The sequence below is a fragment of the Macaca thibetana genome, chromosome 18 (assembly GCF_024542745.1).
Source record: "Macaca thibetana thibetana isolate TM-01 chromosome 18, ASM2454274v1, whole genome shotgun sequence".
NCBI lineage: Eukaryota > Metazoa > Chordata > Mammalia > Primates > Cercopithecidae > Macaca > Macaca thibetana.
In genome coordinates, this window is record NC_065595.1 from 9,390,069 (window position 1) to 9,406,402 (window position 16,334).

Sequence of the window (16,334 nt, forward strand, 5' to 3'; positions counted from 1 at the left end):
AATGTGAGAATAAGCAAATGAAAAGGTAAAAAGGGAGAAATACTAGCGGGGCTCACAGCAAAAGGAAATGCAGAAATGTAGAAAAGAGATATTATCCCAAAGATTCTGAACACAGATGTAAAAATAACTTAGCAAAAAAGAAGAAACATATATATATATATATATATATATATATATTTTTTTTTTTTTTTTTTTTTTTTTTTTGAGACGGAGTCTCACTCTGTCACCCAGGCTGGAGTGCAGTGGTGCCATCTTGGCTCACTGCAAACTCCGCCTCCCGGGTTCACGCCATTCTCCTGCCTCAGCCTCCCCAGTAGCTGGCGTTACAGGTGCCCACCAAGTGGTTGGCATTTTTTTTTAAACACTCAAGATCAGATACATTTACATTATTGTGCGACCATCAACACCATTCATCTCTAGAACTTTTTTCATCTTTCTCAACTGAAACTCTGTACTCATAAAACAATAACTCCCTTTTCCCTCTTCCCCAACCCTTGGCAGCCATTCTGTCTCCTTGAATTTCACTACTCTAGGTGATATGGGAGCGGGGCAGGGAAGTGCTGGGTAGAGAAGGCAAATCTAAAAGAGTTTGGTAACACATGCCCACTTGGGCTTCGGGAGTCACAGACACCCATCCCTAGATGCTGCCACGGGGCCTGAGCCCAAAAGCCCTCACCTGGGCCTCTGCACCTGCCTGTCTGGATGCTCCTACTAGGGGTATGAGCTACGGGACTACCAAGAAGGCAAGCCACACCCCCGTCACACATCCTGCGAGGGGAATCAGGGAACTCTCCCGTTTCACAAGTACCTCATCCAAGTAGAATCATATCATATTTGTTCTTTTGTCATTGGCTTATTTTACTTAGTACTGAGTAAAATGGTAAACTTTGTTATGTTTATTTTATCACAATAAAAAAAAAAAGGCTCAAGAAATCACCTTCTTTATGAAATAGGAGTAAAATGTCATGAGAGGAAAATTAAGCAATAGGCTATAATTAAATAAAAGCCAACAGGATAGAAGATAGGTAGAATAAGAAAGAATTGCAAATAGATTCCAAAATAGAAAAGGTCATTATATTTGGTACTGGGAATTGGCAATGATTTCTTGTACGTAATACCAAAGGTACAGACAACAAAAGAGAAAAACAGACAAATTGGAGCTACTGAAAGTTTAAAATTTTGTGCATCAAAAGACACTATCAACAGAGTAAAAAAGCAACCCCACAGAATGGGAGAGAACATTTGGAAATCACATATTTAATAAGGGATTAATATTTAGAATATGTAGAGAATTTTTATAATTCAACCAAAAGCAACCTGATTGAAAAATGGGAAAAGGACTTAAAAAGACATTTCTCCAAAGAAGATATACAAATGGCCAATAAGCATGTGAAAAGATTCTCAACATCATTAATCATTGGAAAAATGCAAATCAAAACTACAATTAAAGTTTCACACCCATTAAAATGGCCATGATCCAAAACAAAACCAAACACAAAAACCAACCCAGAAAACAACAAGTTTTGGTGAGAATATAGAGTAATCGGAACCCTTGTGCACTGCTGCTAGAATTATAAAACAACATAGTCACTGTAGAAAACACTATGGTGGTTCCTCGAAATTTAAAAAAAGGATTGCCATATATCTAGCAACTCTCTATACATGAAAGAACAGAAAGTAGGATCTTAAAGAGATATCTGTACCCCAATACTCACAACATTATTCACAATAATTCAAATGTGTAACCTACTCAAGTGTCCATCAATGGATGAATGGATAAGCAAATTGAGGGATATACATGTGTATCAGTCCGTTCTCATGCTGCTAACAAAGACATACCCAAAACTGGGTAATTTATACAGGAAAGAGGTTTAATTGACTCACAGTTCAGCATGGGTGGGGAGGCCTCAGGAAACTCAATCATGGCGAAAGGGGAAGCAAACATGTCCTTCTTCACATGGCAGCAGCAAGAAGTGTCTAGCAAAAGGGAGACAAGCCTGTTATAAAACCACCAGATCTCATGAGATCTCACTCACTATCACAAGAACAGCAGCATGGGGCTAATTGCCCCCAGGATTCAATTACCTCCCACCAGGTCCCTACCCCAACACCTGGGGGTTATGGGAACTACAATTCAAGATGAGATTTGGGTGGGGACACAGCCAAACCATATCACCATGCAATGGAATATTATACAGCCTTAAAAAGAACAAAAATTCTGTCATGTGCTACAATATAGATGAACCTTGAGGACCTTACCCTAAGTGAAATAGTCCAGTCACAGGACAAATACTGTATAATTCCACTTACATGAGCTACTTAGAGTCATCAAAATCATAGAGTCAGAAAGTGGAATGGTGGATGCCAGGGACTCAGGGAAGTGAGGAGTTACTGGTGAGTGGGTATAGAGTTTCAGTTTTACAAAATGAAAAGAATTCTGGTGATATGGGGATGGTAGTGATAGTTATACAATAATTTAAATGTACTTAATGCCACTGAACTATACACTTTAAAAATGGTTTTGCTAAGTTTTGTTATGAATATTTTACAATTAAAAATTTAGAAAAAAAATGTTGATACTGGAAATAGCATACAGCTAAGCTGCTGCTATAGAAAAAAAATGGATGTGGAATGTAGATGACAAACATAAAATAATTCCATAATGTGTGAAAAGCATTGCTCCTGGCACCCAGCCATTATTCAAGAAAAGGCAGCCATTATTATGTTTGGGGAAGGGAGGCATAAGAAGATCTCTGTGATGAAGAAATAATAAGTTATTAGACAGGGAGAAGATGGGAAGGTCCTATGACCCACAGCCTTCTAAGAACTAGAATATTCAAAAAGGGTAACCACACTCCAGGCCAAGCCAATTCAAACAAAACAAAGGAACCACAATAATTTTAATGGCAAGGATATTTTAAAAATCCACAGCATAGGCAAAGATAAATAAAAGAGATTACAGGCCGGGCGCGGTGGCTCACGCCTGTAATCCCAGCACTTTGAGAGGCCGAGACGGGTGGATCACGAGGTCAGGAGATCGAGATCATCCTGGCTAACCGGGTGAAACCCCGTCTCTACTAAAAAACAAAAAACAAAAAACTAGCCGGGCGAGGTGGCGGGCGCCTGTAGTCCCAGCTACTTGGGAGGCTGAGGCAGGAGAATGGCGTAAAAACCCGGGAGGCGGAGCTTGCAGTGAGCTGACATCCAGCCACGGCACTCCAGCCTGGGCGACAGAGCAATACTTCATCTCAACAAAAAAATAAAAATAAAAATAAAAAATAAAAGAGATTACCTAAAGAGAAATAAATGTTTTCCTATTTGCATTTTTTCTTCTATACTAAATACCATAAGACAACAGGACAACAGGCACTGTATTTAATGATCATTCCTTTCACAAAATACTGAAAAATCAACTCCAACCAAGAAAGAATCAAAATTGAGAACTCAAGATCAGAAAAATTAAAGTTAGGAATAAAAGCTTTAAAAAGGAATGCATGAGATGAGGGGTTTTGATAAAACACCCACAATGGTTAATTTTATGTGTCATTTAACTGAGCTAAGGGGTACCCAAGATAGTTGGTAAAACATGATTTCCAGGTGTATCTGTGAGGGAGTTTCTGGACAAGATTAGCGTTAGAATCGGTGGACTGAGTAAAAAAGATCCACCCCTGCCAATATGAGTGGGCACCATCTAAACCAGTGTGGGCCTGAATAGAAAAATAAGGCACAGGAAGGGTGGATTCTCTTTTTCCCTGAGCTGGGACATCCATCTTCTTCTGCCCTCAGACACTGGAGTTTCTGGTTCTCAGACCTTGGGACTAGGACTGAATTACACTACTCATTTTCCTAGTTCTCCAGCTTGCAAACAGCAGATCATGGGAGTTCTCAGTCCCCATAATCACATGAACCAATGCCCATAATACATCTCCTCCTCTTTCTCTATCTATCTCTCCATCCATCCATCTTTATCTATCTATACCTATAAATCTGTGTCCTCTTGGTTCTGTTTCTCTGGAAAACTCCGACTAATACAACACCTAATTACAAAAGCCCTGTTTGGCATCACCACCTAAAACTACCAAAACTGACTGAATTAACAACATTAAGGAACCTAAAAATGTAGACAAGTTGATGCCGTCTTCCATAATGGCTCCTTTATCAAGATTTAAAGCAAAATAACAGCAAGAAACAGCAACCATGATAAGTTACCTTGTTATTGAATGCGAAACTTTCCTCTAGAAATGCCTCTTCCCCACAGAAGTTTACCACAAGATTCAAACTCAAATCAGTGAGTAGGTCTAGTATTGGAAGTAGAGGATGAAACACAGGAGTTTATCAGATTATTCTCTCCATCCATGTGTGGGTTTGAAATTTTGCATAATAAACAGTTTTTTAAAAAAGAAAAAATATATATGCAAACACATAAAGAAAAAAAATAGAATACTTAGCAAAGTGAAGGTAGCCAATTTGTCCTTCCAAGTAAGAAATGCAAGTGAATTGTGCAAGTTCTTTTTCCTAAATTTTAAGTGTTATACTTACTTAGTAAAGAAAATAAAATTTTAAAACTATGTTTAAAACAATAAATTATACTTAAGAAAAAACACTGGAAGGAAACTTAAAACAACTTCTAAAATCAGATTTTATTGGATAATGGAATTGTTAATAATTCTCTCCTATTTGTACTTTCCAAATTTCCTTTAATAAGAATTATAAAATTTAAAATGAATTATTTTAATATCTGAGCTTGCTTTTTCTTGCACAGCTCTCTTGGATATATCGGAGAGAAATGACTTCAGTGTAAATGATATTGTATTTTGTTATTTATTCATAGCCTGTCTTATTAAAAATAAATATATTCTCTTTTAAAGTCAGTACTTAAACTGGGTATGAAAATATATTATCAAGCTAACTTTTTAAACTCAAAACTTTTACAAAAGCAACTAAGAGTCACAAAATGACAATAGCATAAATTGATAATGTTGATTTTTATGGATCGAAATTTAAAGTACCATAAACCACAGGTTTACTTTCTGTATTACTCCTTTATTATTTTAATGCCAGTTTATTATTGAACCTGTAGTCACCTTGCTCTTTAAAAGCTCTCATCAAAAAAAAAAAAAAAAAAAACCCAACTCATCTATTTTATAATGAGAAGCACTCAATCTTTAGTCAAACCACCAGATTCAAAACCTCTATTTTTTACAAAGCATACTATCATTTTAGCATTTTACTTGATAAAGTATCTGCTTTATGATTTGCCTCAGACTTCAAGCTATTTTCTTGTTACACACTTTTTAATCTCATCACTGCTTCTCCTTGTAATTATTTCTTGTGCTGTTGTAATTTTCCATTAGTCTTTTTTAATTCCACTGTGTGTGTGAGCTGATAGCACACCTGACCTTTCAGGCATCCATTCATTTTGCAGTAAACTCTGGCACCTGTATTTCTCCTGCCTTCCTTTTCCAGGATGTTTTTATCCTTACTTCTTGCATCCCTCCACATTTTGCTCCAAAATAATTTATCATCCCTGTTGTCCTCAGGAATAACTTTTGTTCCAATTGCGAAGCTAAATTAATTGGACTCCTTCACTGTCTCTTTGGAAAATTGTCTCTCAGTTGAACATTTCTAATTATGGCCTAAATAGCTCCTAAAAATTAAGGTCAGAACCACTCCATTTCAAGAATGCTCAGAGTATTGCGAACACAAAGAAAATCTTTTTTATGTATAAACAAACCTTTGGCTAAGTTTTTACCTATATAATGTAAAGGATTTTCCATGAGCACTTAAATTTTTTTTTTTTTTTTTTGAGACAGGGTCTCACTTTGGTGCTCAGACTGGAGTACAGTGACATGATCTTGGCTCCCTGTAGCCTCTACCTCCTGAGCTCAGGCAATCCTCCCACCTCAGCCTCCTGAGTAGCTAGGACCACAGGTGTGTGCCTCCATGCCTGGCTAATTTTTTGTATTTTTAGTAGAGACCAAGGTTTGTCGTGTTGCCCAGGCTGGTCTTGAACTCCTGGGCTCAAGCAATCTGCCCACCTTGGCCCCCCAAACTATATATAGGGGTAAGCCACCGTGCTGGGCTATCTTTAAATATTTTGACTATCAGCACTGCTATCCTCAAAACAATGGAAGACTAAATATAGAAACAGACAATGACTGAACCACATATAAATACAGACCTCTGACCCACAGTCTGCAGCAGCCAGCCCAGAAAGCCAACCTACTCCCTACAAGTCCGATTTGCAGAAAGTCAGACTGCTGTCTGTAGCAACCAGTCCAGGAAGCCAAACAATAGACCCTGTAACAGCTGCACAGGGCCAGGCCTTGATTAATAACTAACGCTTCCCCTTTTTTTTTTTTTTTTTTTAAAGTTGGTGTCTCACTCTATGGCCCAGGCTGGACTGCAGTGGAGTGATCTCGGCTTACTGCAAGCTCCACCTCCTGGGTTCACACCTTTCTCCTGCTCAGCCTCCCAAGTAGCTGGGACTACAGGCACCTGCTACCATGCCCAGCTAATTTTATTTTTAGTAGAGATGAGGTTTCACCGTGTTAGCCAGGATGGTCTCGATCTCCTGCCCTCGTGATCTGCCCGCCTCAGCCTCCCAAAGTGCTGGGATTACAGGCATGAGCCACCGCATCCAGCCACAGCTTCCCTAATTGTTGGCCTCACATCCAACTTAGAAACATCAGAGAAAGTCAAATATGCACTCCTAACCAATCACATAGGACACCCCCTCCTCCAGCTTCCTGGTGCCAACAGTCTCCAATCAGGGCATTCCTGGAGTCTTCCCTTTCACACTACAAAGCTTTCCCCTCACCTGCCTGCCTTCAACTCTCTGTCAAATGCAAGTGATGGTGACTGACTCCCTCACTGGAGCAAGCACTGCACAAATAATCCCTGCTTGCTCTCGTTTGGGTGGTCTTCACGTACAACCACACTTAGCTTTCAAAAACTCAAATATAGCTTAACTTTTAGATATGCTATGAGGGCTAAAATGTCCATTTTCTTTTCTAGTTTATTATTACTGGAGATGTAAGGCTTAAACTTCTAGATGTGTACTATGTCTTTTCCATTAAAAGCGCACTTACTATACTGGCTTTGTACGTAACATAATTATTTGCCTTTTTCTCTGAGGATTTCTGTGTTGATAAACTCATTTATTGAGTGCTTGCTCTGTGTCAGACATTGGGGAGTACATGGGTCAAAAGACATAGTATTAACTAGGTGTTCAGTCTAGTGCAGAGAGGACACTGCCATCACTTTGTAATCCATCATTTATTTCACTGAGTATCAGACCGTCACCTATTGCTCTTACATGTCAAATTTAGTACAAGGTGGTAGATGAATTTTGTATCTAATAGGGAAAGAATGGGTTTTCTCCTCAGGTTTCTACCAGCTCCCACCTGGAGAAGTGGTTAGGAAGATGAAAATAGTGTGGCCTTCCTGACAACTTAGAACCCCACTGAAATGGTTCTGGTTTCCAGAAATAGTAGTCAGAGAGCTGAGCTGAAAGGGAGCAGATCACCAGGTGCTTAATGGAAACACAGAACTCTCCATCCTCACCAGGAAGCTTCATTTTTATTCTAGCCAAATATAGGGCTTTCCTTTGGGCTACTAACAAAGTCTCTGACAGCAGGACCTAGATCGAAGCTCAGAACTGGTTTAAAGAACAACAGGAAAGCCATTCTGTACCTGCAACTTTTCCCATCTAACTGGCAGACCGTGCTGGCTAGTTCTCAAGGGAACCGTCTTCTCTCCAGCGGTTCAGCCAGATGGGAAACTCCCACAGGTACCAGTGACATGAGGACTTAGCCATGTTTTCACTCCTGCTTGAAGATATTCAGATTTATGGTTTCCAATTTAGGACAAGAATTATTTGTTCCTAATTTACAAGAGAAAAACAACTCCATTAAAAAGTGGGAAAAGGACCTGACAGACACTTTTCAAAAGAAGACATTTATGTGGCTAACATATAAAGAAAAGCTCAACATCGATCATTAGAGAAATGCAAATCAAAACCATAATGAGATACCATCTCACACCAGTCAGAATGGCTATTACTAAAAGTCAAAAAATAACAGATGCTGGTGACATTGCAGAGAAAAGGGAACACTTATACACCATTGATGGGAGTGTAAATTAGTTCAACCATTGTGGAAAGCAGTGTGGTGATTCCTCAAAGACCTAAAAGCAGAATAACCACTCAACCTGAGAATCCCAAAACTGGGTATATACCCAGAGGAATATAAATCATTCTACCATAAAGACACATGCACATATATGTTCACTGCAACACTATTCACAATAGCAAAGACATGGAATCAACCTAAATGCCCATCAGTGACGGACAGGATCAAGAAAATGTGGTACATATACACCATGGAATACTATGCAGCCATAAACAAAGAATGAGATGTCTTTTGTGGGAACATGGATGGAGCTAGAGGCCATTATCCTTAGCAAACTAACGCAGAAACAGAAAACCAAATACCGCATGTTCCCACTTATAAGCAGGAGCTAAATAAGAACTTACGAACACAGAGAAGGAAACAAGAGACACTGGAATCTACTTAATGGTGGAGGGTGGAAGAGGGAAAGCAGCAGAAAAGATAACTATTGGGTACTAGGCCTAATGTCTAGGTGATTAAACAATCTGTACAGCAAACCCCCATGACACAAGTTTACCTATGTAACAAACCTTCACACGTACCTGTTGGGGTGATCAGACCCAACACCAGGTTGTGGGGGTGACAAAGTCCTGCAGAGTCAAAAGATTGAGAAAAAGACAGTGAGAGAGAAAAAGGTGAGACACCAGGAAGCCATCGCTAGTGTACGGAGGCTGCAAAGGCTCCGAGCTCCGGGAACCGACGCTATTTATTGATAATCCAACAGAGAAACAGGTGGAGAGAATGTGGAGGTCAAAAGGACACGCTGCATTAAGCACATGACTTACAGCTGTGATCATTTAGCATTTATATGGAACATGTTCTGATACTTGAGATAATGGGAATAGGAGCCTAAGAACCTAGGAGCAAGGAGCCAGCAAGTCTAGACACATTCCAGAGGACATTATGCAAGCCCCGCCTCAGTTTCCCTCCCAACACTCAGCTTTTTCCCAACATGTACCCCAAACCTAAAATAAAAGTTAAAATAACTAAAGAAAGAAATCTTTGTTCTTCCACACCCCACCTTAACTATTCCACCATTTGTGAGAAAGGACTGTTTCTCCACGTAAATCTCCATATTTATATACATGGTTGAGATGAGTGTGACAGCAGCCTCCAGGCAGGGGTATCCTAGAACCAACAGCATAACAATAAGGTTGAACCAGTCTTGAAAAAAAACTAAGTCATGACAATTAAGAGGAAATGTTATGTGGCAAAGCATCCTGCAGTTCAATCCCAGGGTTCTGCCAGGAGTTCGGATAGAAGAGAATTAGTAATTAGCCTGTGTGCTCTATTCCCGCATTTGTTTTGGTTTCCATTTAACCTGACTAGAATGTAGAATTCCCTGCTTGAGATGGCTGCTAATGAAAATTGATCAGCCTTCTCATCATGTATTGTGTGGGAATTTTTCTTCCTTCCAAAACTACCCTTCCAGGGGCATATGCTCCTGGCTGCCTAGCTGAAAAGGAATATTTGTAAATCTCAGTTACAAGGCCCAAAATGAGCATTCAAGAATATGCTAACATCAGGCCCAAACTTCTGTGGGCTTTTCAAGTTAGGGCATAAAACTCAAACCAGAGTCAGATTCTAAAATGAAAATGTTATACAAAAATTTTCCATTACCTACGAACCCCCACAGCTACTGTGGGGTTATTTGAAGGTGTATCATTAGAGATTACCTAAGTGAAAGGAGGGTTTTCTAATCATTAACATAGGGCTGGAAGATACATTCAGGAGATATTTGTTTTCTTTTTGTCTTTCCGCATGAATGACAGTCTACTCTATCTTTCATGACCCCTGGGAAGAATGTGCCAGGTGCCCTCAGTGACTCTTCATCAAGTCCTTGACATACCTGCCTCCCAGTAGTTTGCTATTAGCTCATGCTTACGCTGAGACTACAAGTTCATGCTTCCGGACTCTAAAAATTAGGTCATGAATTATGCTTAAGGTGATACATTTACACGTACACATAAATCCTAATTTGAAGGATTTAATTATACATTCCTTATACCTGTAAACTGAACCAGAACAAGATATTTGTGATCCCTGCACAAGAAAATAAAGAAACCTGATCTTCAAGTCAGTTCTGTCTCATATAAACCGTGATTTCACCATTTTAATGACTGGAAGCTGATTCAAACTTCCTTTCTACTAAACCTGCAAAAGCATTTTATATTCTTCCAGATTCTTTATAGGCTTGTACTTGGTAATTAATCCCCCAAGTGTAATATAAAGTGAGGAAAATACAAATATCCAGGCTCCTGGAAGCAGCCGGCTGTGCAGGTGACGCAGGTAAACAGATCAGCATCTAGAACCTGATTGGAAAATCAGGGCGAGGGATGGGGTGGCAGGAGGAAGAAGAAAAGAGGGCTGCAAAATCTACCAAGCAACACTTCCATTTCCAGAGAAAGCAGAATTCACTGGCTAGATTAGAAATGGTCAAGAAATTTTATTGCCAGCTTATTTCCACAATGTAAACATTATTAAATGAAAAGAAACAAGAAACCAATTCAGTTCCAGGGTGAATGTAAATAACAGTAATAGGCAATGCAGCAGCACACCACATCTGACCCCCTGGGTCCCAGGCTCATAAACCTCCTCTGCTTATGATGACAAACGCTCCAGGGTATAGTATACCCAGGCCCAGTGAAACTGCATACAAAATTGAACACCTTCCAGTCCATGACTCTTGTTCATTTTTTGTGGATCGCAATGTATGATTAGAAGACTGCCTTCTCAGATTTTTGCTCTTATTTCAAATTCTTTCTGGAAAAGTAACTTTCTAAGCAGAAGAATGATTCTCAGTTGTTATCATTGATTGGTTCAGGGAAAAAAAAAAACTGCAAAAGCAAATTCTGTCAAAAAGCATATGTTCCTTATAAATCTTTTTAGAATTATTAGAACCAACTAATATGATAATTAACATGCTAAAATAATTCCAGTCTATGGAATAACTAGATCAAATGGTTACTAGAATGGTTAGTAGATCAAGTGTTTACTGAAAATTACAATCTCATAATTAAATCATTTGTGCTAAAAGAATAATTTTGAAACTCTGCCATAGTCCTTATGCAGTTTATAATCTGGGGAGAAAACAAGACATCGATGGAACAGGAAAGATAGCACAAATGCCTTACCTGTGTAAAGAGACTGCAAATCTATTTTCAGAGAAAAGGAAAATTTTTAAGGAAAGGAGTATTCAAGAAAGACATTTATGAAGGCAGCTAGGTTTTCAGCTAACCTTGAATAATGAGGAAGCTATAGAGAAGTGGCAGGGAAACTGCAGCTGTGCAGAGTGGCATGAGTGAGGTGCAGGTCATAAAATGGTTGCACATAAGATTAACAAGAGAAAAACCAATAGCTTCCCTCCATACTTAGACCAGCCAAATGAACAATATCACAATAAACCGCATTCACAAAAGCCATATTAAAAAACTGTAAAGCACTTATAAATAAATCTTTCAAGAGCAGGACATGATCCAGATACATATACCTGAAACTAAGTGGAGAGAGATATCCATTCTTATATAAGGAAACTTAATGCCAATATTGCTGGTAATTTTCCTTAATTTATATATTCAATGAAAGTTCAATCAATACTTTAATTTTTTTAGAACTTTACAGAACTTCAAAACCTGATCCTAAAAGTCATGTAAAAGAGAAAAGCAACATGAATAGCAAAGAAACCCTGAAAAAGAAGAAATGAATGCTGGCTTGGTATTATACAGCACTGTAGGAAATTAAACAGTGTGAGTAAAGGTTCCAGAGATGATAAATAGATCAGTGAAACAAAACAAAGTATTCAGAAACAATCCCAGTTATTTAGAGCTGAAAATATTAAAAGGTGGCATTTCAAAGCAGTGGGAAAGGATATACTATTCAATTTGCCCATGCTGTGTTGGAACAATTGGCTATAAATTTTTCTTTTAAAAAAGTAAGGTTAGATCTCTGCATCACATTAATAACACACATCAATCCTCAATGCACTAAAGGACTCAATGTGAAAAACAAAATTCTGGTAGTGTGGAAAAAAACAGAATTGTTTATAACCTTAAAGGGAGGTGGGAACCTTTCTTAAATAAGACACAAAGCAGAGGAGCAATAAAGGGGAAAAATGGATAATCTGCCTACATAAAAACTTTAATCTCTACTACAAAAGAAAAGCCTAGTCTGGAAGAAAGTGTTTGCAAAATGTAACATGTACAATGCACTAACATCCAAAATTTTTAAACTTCCAGAGGTGTTCCCTTCCCCTACCCAAATTCCCAATACAAGCAGAGCCCATAAATCAGCAAGCATCTTCATTCCTCCTTCTTGTAAGAACTGGGGAAAAACAATCCTGAGCTAGAACCAGAGCAACACAGAGGGCAGCATAGCTCAGACAGCACGAGAAACATAACACTTCCAAACACACAGGACAGATGTTCAGGGTAAGATGTGTATCCCTTTTTTGGCAACACAGTTGTGAGAAACTGGTTAAGCTAAGCTGCTGAAACAAGCTCCATAGGACACAGCTTTGTTTCAAAAACCAGGTGAGATATGGCTACAAATAAGTCATAATTTCCAACGCAGAGGAAAAGAAAAAGCACCAAGAATGAAATTCTGCTCTAGTCTAATACCCCACGGGAAACTTGCCTTCCTTAGGTGGTCCAAGAAAGCCCAATTTATTCAAAAGTAAGCAAAATAAACAAAAGAAACAGGCAGGGAACCAATGTAACAATGCAATAAATGAGAGAGAAGAGGCCAGTAAAACTCATTATCAGATGAGTAACAACAAAAATAAATAAATAAAAATGTTGCCAAAGAAAAGAACAATCTGTAGCCAAACATTTTGTGAGGGATTCAAAGTGTAATGGCCTCTAGAATGAAGCCACAGAAATATAAACCTTATAATATCAGAACTGCTATACAATTCACACATGTGTGCGCACATACACACACGCACACCGAAAACAGAAGGAAGCAGAGATCTCATTGTAAAATGCTTCTTAACATGTATAAAACCAGAAAATATATGAATGCAGCATAAGAGAACTAAGACCAAGTTTATCTATCACATCAACAACTATAAATGAGCGAAACTCAACAATTTAAGAAAGAATTGATAACTAAACAAAAACATTTTATATGTGTGTGTGTGTGTGTGTGTGTGTGTATGTATTTTAAAATTTAAACAGAACGGAAAAGGTTGGCCATAAAAAAGAGGGGTAAGAAATGAAGCCCGGCCAGACACGGTGGCTCACACGTGTAATCCCAGCACTTTGGGAGGCTGAGGCGGGAGGATCACGAGGTCAGGAGACCAGCCTAGCCAATATGATGAAACCCTGTCTCTACTAAAAATACAAAAATTAACCAGTTGTGCTGGCGCGTGCCTGTAGTCCCAGTTGCTCAGGAGGCTGAGGCAGAAGAATCGCTTGAACCTAGGACACGGAGGTTGTAGTGAGCCGAGATCGTGCCACTGCACTCCAGGCTGGCCACAGAGCAAGACTGTCTCAAAAAGAAAGAAATGAAAGAAAGAAAACCCAAATAAAACCAAAAAGAGGCAAGAAACAGGGGAAAAGAGAGAAAAAGAGAAAGAAAGATCATGATGTTATTAAGAAATGCTATGAAAATCAGAGCCAAAAACTTTTTTTTTTTTTTTTTTTTTGAGACAGAGTCTCGCTCTGTCACCTAGGCTGGAGTGCAATGGCAACAGCACAATCTCGGCTCACTGCAACCTCCATTTACCGCGTTCCAGCGATTCTCCTGCCTCAGCCTCCTGAGTAGCTGGGACTACAGGTACACTCCACCATACCCGGCTAATTTTTGTATTTTTAGTAGAGACGGGGTTTCACCATGTTGGCCAGGCTGGTCTCAAACTCCTGACCTCATGATCCACCCACCTCACCCTCCCAAAGTGCTGGGATTACAGGTGTGAGCCACTGTACCCGGCCACCAAAAACTTGTAAAGATCAAAAAAATTACAAGGACAAACAGGTACTTCAAAATGTTTAAAGGTGGGATTCACAATGAAGATAATTTCAGAACACCTATGCTCTGAGCAGCTTGGCCCCAACGTCTCTAATGCAAAAAACACAGGAGACACAAAAGACAGATACAAACTAGTAGCAGGAAACGCATACTTTCAGTCTAAAGCAAATAGATGAAAACAAATCCTACAAGTCTAAAAACTTGCTGTTGCTGGTAAGTAAAATCTTAAGTATTCTATGTTCAAACACTTTTATTGAGAGGATATTTGGATTAATGTCATCCCATTGGACTGACACTAGAAACCAGGGTAATGTGGGCTTGAGAAGAGGAGAGCCGCAAGTCAGAGTGAATTTTACATTTGGCTATATTCAGTTTTACCACCACATAAAAGAAAAGAGGAATATCCTAAAGCTGCAGGCAGTTCAGAAAAGTATTATTAGAAAGGGAAATGGAAAGAGAAAAAAATATTCTTCTGTATCATAGGATAGAAGAAAAGATGTCATCGTTATTTTTTACTAAATGTAGAAAATATGCTTAGTCCTATTAATGTTTTCCTTTTATATGTCATTTTGACAGATATATTTGTATTCATAATATCCATGTCATATTAGTATTATAGTAGGTATTGAATTTAGAAATAAACTATCTTTATGTATTGGGGAAGTCAACATTTAAACAATTTAAATAACAATGAGTAAGTTATATCTAACATATATATAAAATTCAGAAAACAGTGAAGACAACATTCTTGTTCTTGTTAAGTATCCATGAGCAATTCATAAAAAATTAGCTGCATATTTGACCCCAAAACATGAATAAACATAAAAGCACCAAACTGACAGCCGAGTTGGGTAGGCGGATTTCTGGCTTTCAGCCTTCATCCTGGGTGTCACTACCACAGTTACATGACAAAATGTTTCATTTAGGTTACCAACAAGTCAACTTGTAAATAGTGAGATTATCCTGGATTATCCAAGTAGGCCGAATGTCATCATACGAGCCTTTAAAAGCAGAGCTTTTTCCCTACTGAGGGCAGAAGAGGAATTTGAAGAAATGTAGAAGACGTGGAATATGTAAAGCGGGTGAAGGATTCGAACCTCGCTGGCTTGAAGACGAAAAGAGCCACGTGCAAAACACATGAAGGAAATGAATTCTGCTAAGAACCGCTGAGGTTGGAAGAGGACCCCAGGCCCTGCTGAGAACCTTGATATCAGCCTTGTGAGCCCCTGAACAGGGAAATCAGCCAGGCCTACCAGAATGTCTGACCTCCAGCACTGAGATCATAATTAGGTGCTGTTTGAAGCTGCTAAATTTGTGGTAATTTCTTACACAACAAATTACATGTGGTTATCTCTGAAAAGAGAAATGGGCCAGGCGCGGTGGCTCATGCCTGTAATCCCAGCATTTCGGGAGACCGAGGGAGGCGGATTACCAGGTCAGGAGTTCAAGACCAGCCTGGACAACATTGTGAAACCCCATCTCTACTAAAAATACAAAATTTAGCCAGATGTGGTGGTGCATGCCTCTAGTCCCAGCTACTCGGGAGGCTGAGGCAGGAGAATCACTTGGACCCAGGAGGCGGAGGTTGCAGTGAACTGAGATGGCGCCACTGCACTCCAGCCTGGGTGACAGAGTGAGACTCTGTCTCAAAACAAAAAGAAAGAAAGAAAGAAAAGAAAAGAGAAATGAGACTGGGGTCAATGGAAATTTAGATTCATAGGAACAGTTTGAACTTTAAAAAATAAGAATATATTTATGATACTTGCAAGTTCAGTTTAAAATTTTAAATTCTAACCTCAGCTCAAGAAGTAAGGCTAAATCTGTACACTGAGAGTGGGCCGAACAAGAGAGTAGAATAAAAAGATGAGATAACTATTTCTCAGATTTTAAGTAACAATATATGGAGATTTGTTTGGTGGTTAAGGATTATTTATTTTGTTCTAAATCTATTATTAAACATAGGGATAATCTATAAATTTGAAAAATGGATTGATCTTTAAAGGAACTAATAAGGTTTTCTCAGAATTTATATCTCAGAGTACTTGGAAATGTTGAAAATATTTCATCCAAAGAAGTAGAATATCAATAGCAATAAAGAGACTTGTCTTTTTTCCCCCAAAGAGTCAATGAGAACTGTAGGCAGTGATTTATTTGACCACTTTTTATAGTAAAATGCTGCCAAAGTAGAAATAATTA

The 16,334-nt window shown here is 38.8% G+C and overlaps 1 long non-coding RNA gene across 1 annotated transcript; it reads right to left on the reverse strand.

Moving 5' to 3' along the window:
- Positions 1-267: 267 nt before the first annotated feature.
- Positions 268-10,709, reverse strand: LOC126941381 (uncharacterized). The gene is made up of 4 exons (XR_007721282.1): positions 8,714-10,709; positions 7,696-7,885; positions 4,210-4,298; positions 268-1,977 (listed from the first exon to the last, which is right to left on the reverse strand). It is a non-coding gene; the product is annotated as an uncharacterized LOC126941381 (long non-coding RNA).
- Positions 10,710-16,334: the final 5,625 nt, after the last annotated feature.